The sequence below is a fragment of the Spermophilus citellus genome, assembly GCF_964194105.1.
Source record: "Spermophilus citellus genome assembly, chromosome: 12".
In the NCBI taxonomy this organism is placed as follows: Eukaryota; Metazoa; Chordata; class Mammalia; order Rodentia; family Sciuridae; genus Spermophilus; species Spermophilus citellus.
This window is the reverse complement of record NC_138198.1, coordinates 118,349,319-118,361,722: the sequence shown is the minus strand read 5'-3', so window position 1 is coordinate 118,361,722 and position 12,404 is coordinate 118,349,319.

Sequence of the window (12,404 nt, the reverse complement as noted above, 5' to 3'; positions counted from 1 at the left end):
GGAGCAACCAGAACTCTCCTACAAGGTTTGATATGTATTTACCCTAAGATCTAGAAATTCCTCCAAAGTACTTCTCTAAGACAATTGAAAGTATGCCCACTATAAGTCTTTTAAAAGAACATCAGTAGAACTCTAAACATAAGAGCCACACACTGGGTGCCCACCAAGAGGAAAAACCATGAAGAAACCACATTGCACCATGTGGTGAAGCACTACTCAGCCTCAAAAAAGAACAAAACACAAACACCCACAGTACAGATGAAGCTCAAATGAATCACACTGAGTTACAAAAAAAGACACAAACTTTTTAGCAAAACCATCATAAAATAACAAAATTCATGAATAGTTATCTTTGGGGAGGAATGGCTAAGAAAGGATGAAAAGGAACTTTCTGGAACAACAGAAATGCCTCATTTCTTGACAGGAGTATGGCTTCCCTGGGTCTAGAATGACCTGATGTGTTTGAGCATTTCACTATATGTAAAACATACATCAACAATAGTGTTCTATTTTAAATCAAACTTTTTATTTTAAGATAATTGTGGATTCACTTATAGGTTTATAAGACATAATACAGTGATCCTGTGTACTCCTGTGTGTTTCTCAAGGGTAGCATCTCATAAAGTTATTTTACAACTCTCAACCAGGATATTGACATTAACAGAGTCAAGAGACAAAATATTTCCTCTTCCACCCTCTGGTAGCCACTCCCACTCCTTCACCCTACCTTCTTAGAGCCTGGCATCCACTAATCAATCTGAATCAATCTGATTTCCATTCTTTTAATTTTCTCATTTCAGTAATGTCAAATAAATAGAATTGTGCTGTATGTAACCTCTGGGGTTTGGCTTCTTTTTCCCTGACCATGATTATCTGGAAATGCATCCAGGTTGCTTCATATATTATTGCATCCCTTTTTATGTCTGAGTGGTATCCCATAGTATGGATAGAGCACAGTATATTTAACCATTTTCTGACTGAATGATATCTGGGTTGTCTCACTTTGTGGGTCTTACAAATGAAGATGGGTCATATGGTCATTGAATTTTTTTAAGAAACTGCCAAATCCTTTTCTAAGAATACCTGTACCATTTTGTATTCTACCACTAATGAGCAAGTAACACAGCTCATATCCTTTCTAGCATTTGGGACTGTCACTATGCTTAAATTTTTGCCATTTTGATGGGTGAGTAGGGATAGCTAACTGTAGTTTTCGTTTGAATCCCTAATAGATAATGAAATTTTTCACGTGATTATTTGCTATTTTTCACAACTTCTTTGCTGAAATGTCTCTTCATGACTTTTGAGCCATTTGCTAATTGAATTATTTCATGATGTTGATATTTTAGAAGACTTTCAATATTATTTATGACTTGTCCTTTGTCAGATACCCCGTAGTTTTATCTTCTGCACAAGGTCTTCTACATAGAAAAGGCTTTTAATTTTGGTGTGGTCCAATTTATCAATTTTTTCTTCCATCCCTCTGGTTTTTGGTGTCAAGCCTAAGAATTCTTTGCCTAGCCTTAGTTCCCAAAGATCTTTTCCTATCTTTTTGTTGATGAAAGTTTGATAGTTTTATACTTGCACCTAAGTCTGTGGTCCATTTTGAGTTCATCGTGAATGAGGTGTGAAGTTTAGATCAAGTTTTCACTGTTGCCATGTTTGTTGGTGCACTGAGTTTTAGGGAAGACCATTTGCTTATTTTCCTATAGATTCCGACTCCTCAGGCCCCATGGGTTAGAAAGGCCATCCTTCCTCCATGAGTTGTTTTTGTACCTCTGTCACTAATCTGCTGAGCATCTTCCTGTGGCTCTATTCTGCGTTTTCCATTCTGCTTCCTTCTGCCAACACCACGGTCTTGAAGACGTCTGTAAATAAGGCTTGAAATGAAGTTGACCAATCTTTCTACTGTAGTCTTCCTTTTCAAAATAATTATTTTAAAAGACATTTTCAAGTGGTGTTAAGCTTACAGTTGTTTTTCAAATACTATAATAATAGTTTGGGGGTGGACAGAGTTTATAAACTAAGAGAAAGTTACCACGCCTTAATGACACCTTCAAGGAGCTTTATGAACTTTACAACACCTCCCTCTGCACACACTAAAGATGACTTCCAATATTTCTTGGAGGACTTCCTCATCACCACAGCCATGAACAAGAAGTAGGTTCCTGTGGTTCTATAATAATTTCCTGCATATAAATTACTTTTCTGACATAGTGGCCTCTTTTTAAATTTTAATTAATTTATTTATTTATTCTAATTAGGTATGTATGACAGCAGAATGCATTTTGATTCATTGTACACAATTGGATATGTGCAGTCATACATGTACCTAGGGTAATGATGTTCATCTCATTCCACCATCTTTCCTGTCCCCATACCCCTTCACTCCCCTACCTCCCCTTTGCCCAGTCACAGTTTCTCCATTTTTCCAGGGTGGCCTCTTATATTGGTGGTCCCCAAAGAACTTCTCAATATTCACACTTTGTGTAGTCTCCTCCCCTGTTGACTGGTTTTAGTATTAAAATATGCCAAAAATCAAGTTTTATTAATATGCAAAATTCATTGCTTTCTTATATACAAAAAAAATGAACACACGGAATTCAAAATTTAAAATATAGAACTGTTTATATTAGCACCAAAAATATGTGTAAATCAAGCAAAGACAAGGAATACTGCAAAATTGTGATGAGAGGACTCAAAAATGATCAAAATAAATGGAGAGATATTTCATGTTCTTAGTTAAAAGTAATCAATGATATTCAAATGTTAGTTCTTTCCAGTTTGATCTACAGATTCAATACATACACAACAAAATTCCAGAAAATTACATTGTGTATATCTGCAATCTGATTCTAAAATTTGTATGGAAAAACAAAAGACCCAAAATAACCAATATTAAAGGAAAATATTAGTCTTTTTTAGTAGAGAACTGATACTCAACTTTACAATTGACCGTACAGCTATAGTAATCCATACAATATATTATTGATGAGAGAAAGGGCAAATGAATCAATGGGGTAGAAAAAAGAGCCCAGAAGTAGATCTACACCAGTAGAGGCCACAGATCTTTAACAAAGGAACAGAGGCAGCTCAAATGGAGAATGGATATTCTTCTTAACAAATTATGCTACATACCAAAAAAATCATTCTACACACTAACCCTACACTTTAAATAAAAATTACTCAAAATTAATCATAGTCTTAACTTAAAATGCAAAGTTGTAAAATTTCTAGAGAAAACCTAGGAGAAAATCTACGCAACTTCTGGTTTCATGATGAGGTTTTTAGACTCAACACCAAAAGCATGATCTAAGAAAGAAAAAAAATGATGGTAGGCTTAATTAGAATCAAAATCTTCTATGCTACAAAAGACACTGTTAAGAGAACAAGCAGGTGATCCCACAGACTAGGAAAAAAAATATTTGCAAAACACTCATGTAATAAAGGATTTGTAGCCAACATATATAAAGAACTCTTAAAACTCAATAATAAGAAAACAAACAACTCAATTAAAAAGTGGGCAAAATGTCTGGACACTCTACCAAAGAAAATATATAAATGGTAAATAAGCACATTAAAAGATACTTAGCATCATATATCAGGAGGGAATTGCAAATTAAGATACTGATAAGACACCCATCTAGTAGAATGGCTAAAATTCAAAGCACTGACAATGTCAAATGCTGCTGAGCATATGGAGCAACAAGAACTCTCAGTCACTGTGCCAGGAATTCACACTGGTTCTGTCACTTTGGAAGAACGTTTGGCAACTTCATAACAAAACTAAATACAGTCTTATCATTCAACCCAGAAATCATATTCACAATTTATTTACCTAAATGAATAGAAAACTTATGTGCATACAAACACCTGCACACACATGTTTACAGAAGATTTTTCATAATGGTCAATAATTGGAGGCACTGAAAATGTCCTTTAATTTGCAGACAGATAAACAAACTGTGAGACATCCCCACAGTGGATTATTAATCAGCACTAAAATCAGTGAGCTGTCAAACTATGAAAAGACATAGAAGAACCTAAAATGTATCCTGTTAAATAAAGTCACTCTGAGAAAGCTACATGCAGGAAAAAACTATGGAGCCAGTAAAAGACAAGTGGTTTCTAGGACCTCAGGGAATGGAAGGGGATTGGGAAGGGTTGGGCAGGTGGAGTACAGGGGACTTTTGAAGCCATGGGAGTTTTCTATGTGATACTGTAATGGTGAATACATGATGTTGTGCATTTGTTAAAGCACATAAAACTGCAATACAAAGAGTGAAACCTAATGTAAACTATAGAATTAATTAATGATATATCCATGCTGGTCCATCAAATGTAACAAAAGTACCACATTAATACAAGATCTTGTTAAAAGGAGCAGATATGGTGGTGAGTGGGAGACAGAGTATAGGGGAGCTGCCTGTGTTTTTTCTGCTCCATTTTTCTATAGATTTAAAACAACTATCAAAAATAATCTACTAATTTAAAAAATGATGATGATGAACTTGTTTCAGCCCTATGTTTTAAGTAAACCTAATGACTTCAACTCATGCTCTTAGGAGCCTATAGCCACTATGCAAAAATCCCACTCCACTACTTTCCTGGAGAGATCATGTGAAGAGATGTGAAGAGTCCAGTAGAAAGGATGAGGCCTGGCAATAGAAACAACCATGCTAACAGAGAGATCCATGGCCCAGACATGTGAGTGAAGGAGTCTTCTTGGACTTCCCAACCTCATCAGATATCATATGGAACAGAAACAAGGCCCTCCCACTGTGATGCCTGAATTCCTGACCCACAGAATTGGAAGTGAATAAAATGGTTGTTGTGTTAAAGACGCTTTGTTTTGTGATGTTTTTTGTTATAAAGAATGTGTTGGTCAGCTTTCTGTTACTATAACAAAATATCTGAGATAATCAACTTTAAAAGAAGAAATGTTCACTTTGGCTCACAGCCCAGAGATTCTAGTCCACAATCAGTAGGCCCTGATGCTTTTGACCTCTGGTGAGGCAGTATATCATGGCAGAAGGCATGCAGTAGAGCAACCTGCTCACCTCATGACAGCCAGAAACCAAAGACAGAAGAAGGGCCAGGGTTCCCATTTCCCCTTCAAGGGCACAACACCTATAATTTACACCAAGTAAATTAAAAGCTGTTCAAGAAGAGATAATATTTTATTTTCCTTCTCCTCCCTGGAATGTCCAGGTCTATGAAATGGAAAGTGTGATTCTGCAGAAGGCAGTCCTGCTGGTAAAGGCATGCTGACTGCGTTTCACTGTTCTATCAGGATCTCAGCTGCAGGCACCAGTAGGGGTGCACCCAGTTCAGATAAGTACTTATACTATCCTTCAACTGGAAGTCAAGGATTAACTGATCCCACCCTGAGGAATGAGCATGTTTAGTGAGTGAACCGAACTCTTCACAACAAAGGAAGAGTTATATGTATAGTGACCATTTCTAATTCTTCCTCACTAGGAACTCATCCAAAGCCTTAGCTAGGTGTTCTACCAACACTTACTGAGCACCTCCTACATAATGGGTACTGGTCTAGCATGGTGCATACAGCGGGGGAATTCAATAAGTCCCTGCCAGGGGCTCTTTTCTGTAGAGATCATGTGGGAATTGGTGAGCTGGGCTGGGCAGGACCAACTGATCTTATGCCAACTTTGGCAAATCCTGCTTTCCTATGGGTCCAGAAGACATCTGATGCTGTTGTTACAAAAATGAATAAATTATAAATGGAGTACTAGAGAAACATTATTACTCCTGAATACAGAAAATTCTAAATCTCCATCTGCAGTTTGGATTTTTGATATGGCACCTATATCAAGTGTGCTGAAGCTGAGCTCTTTTTCCCACAGCTGCCAATGTCTCAGGAAACACTCCTGCCACCTTCAAACCCTGAAGCTTCTGTACAGTCTCTGTGCAGCTGCTTTTTGTCCACATCTTGGCTTGAACAGTGGGAGGCTGGGTCTGGACTGAAATGGAAAGTCCGGAGTACCCAAACCATGCCTCTCTGATCTTCCTGTGAACCCTAGTAAGCCCCTCCTCTGAAGGCCACTGACCCGGAGTTTTAGAACATTCTCACTGGTTCAATTTATCAGGGCTAATTTGCTTCCTGAGTTTCTCAATCTCTCAAAAATTCATTACCTCCTCCCTATTGTCACACCACTCTCTGTTCCCATGGTCCTGAAGACTGCCTTCCACAGTGTTTGTGTTAGTGAGATGGGAAGGGAGGCAGAATTCAGCCTGTCAAATAAAGGCCTATCCAGAGAAAGGTGCTGATGTGGTTTGAGCTCTTCTTCTGTGTACCCAGTGGGGCCCAGAGCAGGAAATAGCAGGATGTGTTTCTGTTACTTGAGATTTGTATATACAATAGAGTCTTAACAGGAGAACAGAGAAAGAAATAGAGAGAGGGGAAGGGTGGAAGAAGAGAAAGAAAAATGGAAAGAAGGAAGAGGGAGAGTCCTGAGTAGGGAAAAATAGGTTCCTTTGAGGGGCAGAATTCAAATCCCAGTTTCAGTGACACAGAGACGTACTGTAATTTAATTAATGGGCTCTTTTATTTTAGAGAGAGATATATAAAGTATTTAATATATCCACCTATAAAATAAGATTTAGGCAGAGTATTGATTTAATCAAGATGAGGACAGAAAAATAGGATGTCATGGAAAGAAGAGGGGAAGGTGCTAGAACCAACATGGTGGGTGCCAAGTGGAGGATAAAGAGGCGTGGAGGTGTGGGGAGGATGAGGAGGGACAAGTAGGAAAGGAAGATGCCGGAGCCAAAGGAAGGAGAAAAGGAGCAGTTAGGCCAGAGGCCCCAGCAGGGATCTGGGAGTAGAGTCCATGTCCCTCCACTGTCTGGTTCACCTCAGACCTCACTACTCCCTCCTCCGGGACAGTCTTGGGGAAACCCTCCCAGCCTGGTTTTCCTCAGTGGCAAGTCAAGGAGGTTGCATGCAACCCTTTTCTGGAGTCCCTTCTCTGTCCTGTTTGGCCCCTTCTCTCAGGCCTACAGCTGACCCCATGCCGGGCCATGGCTGGCCAGACCTCCTGAAGAACTCCAGCTGCTGTTGTTTTGCTAGATCATCATTCACACTATATTTTCCCCCCTTGAAGTGCACGCTGTGATTGAATTCATGTTTACTGCTTATTTTGCCTTCAAGTCCTTTGGTTCTGGAACCAAGGGCTGTCTGATTACCTGCTTCTCACAGCAGAGTCCGGGCCCAGAGCCTCTGAAATGAGACACCGTGCTCTTAATCAAGCAAAAGTCGACAAAAGTCCCAGGCACAGTGTTGGAAGATTGATCTGTTGCCTACCCGATTTCTTCACAAGGAGGAGACAAGCTAGACTTTCTTCTTCCATTTACACAGCACAAGGAGCAGAGACAAGACAAGGGCATTTGTAGCTCATGTTTGCACAAGTTATTAGAGAACAAAAGCTTGCAGATTAACTGGAGATTGCTCAAGGAGGCCAAGGAGTGCCAAGGCCTTGGGATTCATGGTGTTGAAACAATGGTGCCACATTTCCTGGGCAGCTTTACAAAGTCAATGCCAATGTCTTGCTCATTGAGCCTAAACACATTCAATGCCTTGGCCTCTCAAGTTACTTATTTACATTATTTAATGGGAATGTATTGGCAGATATTGCTGAAAAAAAATGGCTTAGAAGCACCAAGGGTGAATCTGTCTTATTGGTTGTTCTTACTCTTTTACAGGATGCAATACTGGCACTGAGTAAGTGTGCAAGAATATAATTCGTTAGTGACAACGAAAAAATAAGTAAGTTATTAATCAGTAAATTAACCAATTGCAGTTCCAGTGCACACAGATGTACCCAATCTGGTCTCTCCTTCCCATCTCCCCCAACCCTAATTGCCTTGACTGCTAAGAGAAATTTCTGGAGGAATCCTGGCATATCCTTCTCACTTGGCAAAGTGGAAAAAGAATGGATTCTAGTTTGCTGAAGGAGTCCAAAGTTCATTTAGGGCAGACTACTCATCTTACAGAAGGAAGAACTGGAAACTTAGGGTTAACTAAATGCAAAATGTTGGTTAGGGACTGAGCTAAGCCTGGAGCCAGCTCATACCTGGTCTCCACACCAGACCCACTTGGTCTCTTACCTTGGTATCTGAATCTTCTTTCTTTCAACAGTTGCCTGTGTCCAACCAAACAAGCCCTGTAGGAAATTTTGAGGGTATTCTTTCTCATTTAAAACTTTAACACCCAAAAAAGCAAACAAAACTTCTTATGTTGTTGTATATTTAATACTTGAAAGTGAAAGAGAGACAAGATGGGGTGGACTTGTTTCTCCCCAATCCTGATGCTAAGTACAAATATGAGACCCAGAAATCACACAAGTAACAGCCAAGGGCATACTCTGCTGAGAAAAAGCCAGCTGGCTTGTGCCCCCTGCCCTGGAGGAACCACCCAGCAGCAGAGCGTCTTATATCCTCTCACCCAACAGAAGGAGGAACCCACACCCTGCCCTCCCTACCAAAGAACTCAATCCAGGTAGGCTCGCTCCTCCCTCCTCTCCTAATGGAGCAGGAGCCCCTCTGACAACACAGGTGAGCCCCTGGCATGGGAGCCATTGGTAGCTCTGCAAATAATAACCAGCCAGGGATGTGCTTGCTTGCTTCTCCTGAGACTCAACTCCTCCTTGGAGAGGTACTAGGTAGCCAGGCAGCACCAGCAGGGAAGACCATGGGAAGGAGCTAAAAGTATACCACTCTGGCATATCGACTTTTACATTAAAGGTACTTGAAAAAGAGCAGGAACAAAAAGATCACTCTGACCCTCATGCTCTTTCTTAAAAGCAGAAGATGAAATTCTCATGTAAAAGACAGATGCCCTGTGGAAAAAGCAATAGCATCCTTGACCTCAAGGGTGAGACACCGCAACCAAATGAACTCTGTACAGACCCTGTTGAAACAACTCTGTTAAGCCTCTGCAGGGTTTGGGGGTTTTTTTTGTTTTTTTGTTTTTGTTTTTGTTGTTTTGGTTTTCCTTTTGCTTCTTTGCAAACTACCATTCTTTGCTCAATGCGACATATGAGTAACTACCTCGACCTGCTTCTTTGGGTCTTGGTTTCTCTCTGAGGGCTGCCATGCCTGGTAAAGCTTGCAGTAGATAAATGCATATGCTTTTCTCCTGTTCATCTCTCTTATGTCAATTTGATTCTCAGACCCAACCAGGACCCTAATTAGATGAAGATGGAGTTTTGCTGCCTCTGCTCATGGAATATTATGAAGTGATAAAAGGAAAAGATTACTGGTACCTGAAACAGTTGAGATGAACCTTGGGGGAACAATGCTTGGTGAAAATGCCTGACCTGAAAGGTCACATATGGAATGATCCATCCATCAGTTTATATAACACTGATGACATGGCAAAATCATAGAAATAGAAAACAGACTAATGGATGCCAGAGGTTAGGGACAGTGGGAAGGAGAAGAAAAGCAGAGTCGTTATAAGGAAATATAAAGTCTCCTTATGGTGACGTAAAAAAAAACTGCTCTGTCTTCACATCCTGATGGATATTCAAACCTGTTCTTGATGAATTTTTGCAGAGAATGAAACGTGTGTACACACTACACACACATGCGCATAAATACACATAAAATGAAATAAGGTTGGTAGGTTGTATCAATGCCAACATCCTGATTGTACATCTTTCCTACCCCCATACCCTCTCCCAACCCCCCATCTGTTTGCCCCATCAAAGTTCCTCCATTTTTCCCATGCCCCCCCCATTATGGATCAGAATCCATTTATCACAGAGAACATTTGGCCTTTGGCTTTTCTTGCACCCAAACCTAAACCCTTTCTGCTGTTAGAAAATTTCAAAGGAATTAACTGACAAATTTCTTCCTGCCTGTCACTCAAAGGATAAGGACAATTTCAGGACACTCAGATTCTATGAACTTATACTATCCTAGGCCAGCCTTTCAATCTTTTGGCTTAAAGATTTTTCTTCGAGAAAATTCATTTCCTCTGGATTCAATAACTGTAAAAAGAGGATGAGAAGGACAAGCCCCAGAAATTTTCTGGCTATGGGATATAGATTATCTTGACTTACCTCTGCTCTGGATTGGACCATCTACTGGGTAAAAGATATGAAGTTTCATGCAACTAAGCACCTTTGCCCTCAACCATTGCTGGTTCTCATAAGGGAGAGCAGTGAATAGGTTCTGCTACCTTCTGCTGACCTTCCTCTTCCCTCTTTCCTTCAGTCCCCTCTTTCATGAACATCCATCTCTATGCACCCTGCTATCCAGAATTTGGGGTTCCTTGTAGTTTCACTCATGACTATTTAATCATGGCATCAATAATGTTTTATGTATTTAATAAATAAATCTTACATAATCAAAATTTTATTAACTCTAATTCTATGAATTATCTTAATAAAAATATGGTTATCTGAAGTTGTTGGAGAGTGGACTCTTTTGTCTGTTTTGTTCACTGATTTTTTGTTTGTTCTGTTTCTTGATTCAACATTTCATAGCCTAAGGAAATTGCCACTCAAGGGTTTAGTTATTTTGGATTTGTAAGCTCATCATCAAGGGAGAATTCTGTGCAGACCAGTTCCCCCTGCCCAGGGCAGCTTTGTGTTTTCTTTTCCCAGGAACTCTAGGCATTTTTATACCACTTTTTTTATATCAGTTTCTAAGCAAGATGATTCTCAAATTAATCCACTAATATAAATTCAAGCCTATAGAATAGCAGGTCAATAGTAATAGTTTGCTATTGATTATTACTGTTATTCAGGAGTTAAGCAAACATAGTGATGCTTCCTTTAAATCTCTTTTCAATGTAGTTGAGTTATTTTCCTAATTCAACATTTCATCACTTGTGGTTGCCCATTAAGGGGCTCCAGTTTGATGCAGTTTCTCAGTTCCAACAGTTTTGAGGTTTGGTGTAGTATCCAAATGCAATATCACAGTTAATTGCCTATAAATATTCTCCAATTACACATGTCTGTGTGAGACCAGAGTTTCTTCATGTACTTTGATTTAAACAACATACAGTAATAGAATAAATATATGTGTAGATATATAAATCTAGGTAGACATCAGTTATACTGTCAGACTTGAAAGAGATTTGTAAAAATGAAAATTTAAATGCCTCTTTTAACACTATTTGGGGTGGGGGTAATTGGAAAACAGGTTCGTGAATGAAAACTTTATATTAACATGCAATGGTTGCATTGTTACTTTAATGTTAAGATATTATTTATATATTTAAGAGGGGATTTTTTTGGCTTAAATTTCTAATACAGCGAATATCATTAGAGAAACGCACAAAAACAAAAGTTCTTCAAGACCCTTAATTCTGAGGAGTGTGAAGGAATCCTGGGCCACAGTGCCTGGCACCACTGCGCTGGACACGTCTTCCATTTCACATGTGGGTCACTCCCTCCTGGTATCCCATCCCTTCTCACCTTTCCCAGTGAACTACTCTAGCTCCTTTTCCTCTTTCCACCACTGACTTCACCTCAGTTTTTAACCTTCCCCCACTACTATTATATCATGCCCTCCCTCCACCATTCACATTATTTTAACAACTTCCTGAATGAGCGACACCCAAATCGGATTACATCACCAGACTCTACCTGTAAAACCAGCCATCTGCACCTTTGATGTTTCCTGGAAAGCCAAATTCAAATATTCCCACCTGAGTGTGCAAAAATGGTGCCATCATTAAATTCTGCCACCTAAGTCAGAAATTTGTGAGTCATCAAATTCCTCTCTTTCTTCTACCGCCTCTGTCAATAACCAAAACCTGAAACTTTTCCTTCTTACATGTTTCTGGAATTTCTCTTCTTATCCATCTTTTCATCTATCATATTTCTTTCAAATTACTTGGCCTAGAATACTGCAAACCTTCATAATGGGCTTCTTGCTGTTAATCCTTCAATCTTCAAAAAATCCACAGTTATCATTCTGAAATACAAATCCATTCATGCTACCTGCTGCTTAAAACACTTCAATAGCTCCCAGGACCTCAGCATAAAAACAAAAACAAAGCAAAAAACATATAAAAAACCCTCAGGCTTTTTCCGTCATGACTCAGAAGGTCTTTGTCACTGGGCAATTTTTCCTTCCCAATCTTTCAATCTCATCTTCTACTTGAGTGTCTCTTCCTGTATTTTGTTGGTTTTTTTTTTTTGTTTTTGTTTTTGCTCTAACAAACTGAAATAATTTTCTTTAACGAAACAGAATTATCTATTTTTCTCTAACCACAACTTTCATCTTTTCTTCCTTCCCTGTGAGGCACCTCCCTCCCAGACTTACCACTTACCAAATTCCTATTCATCTTTTAAATTTTGAATAAGAAGTATCCTCTCTTCTTCCCAAGAGTCATTTGACTTGCACCAGCACCAATGCCTGGCTTT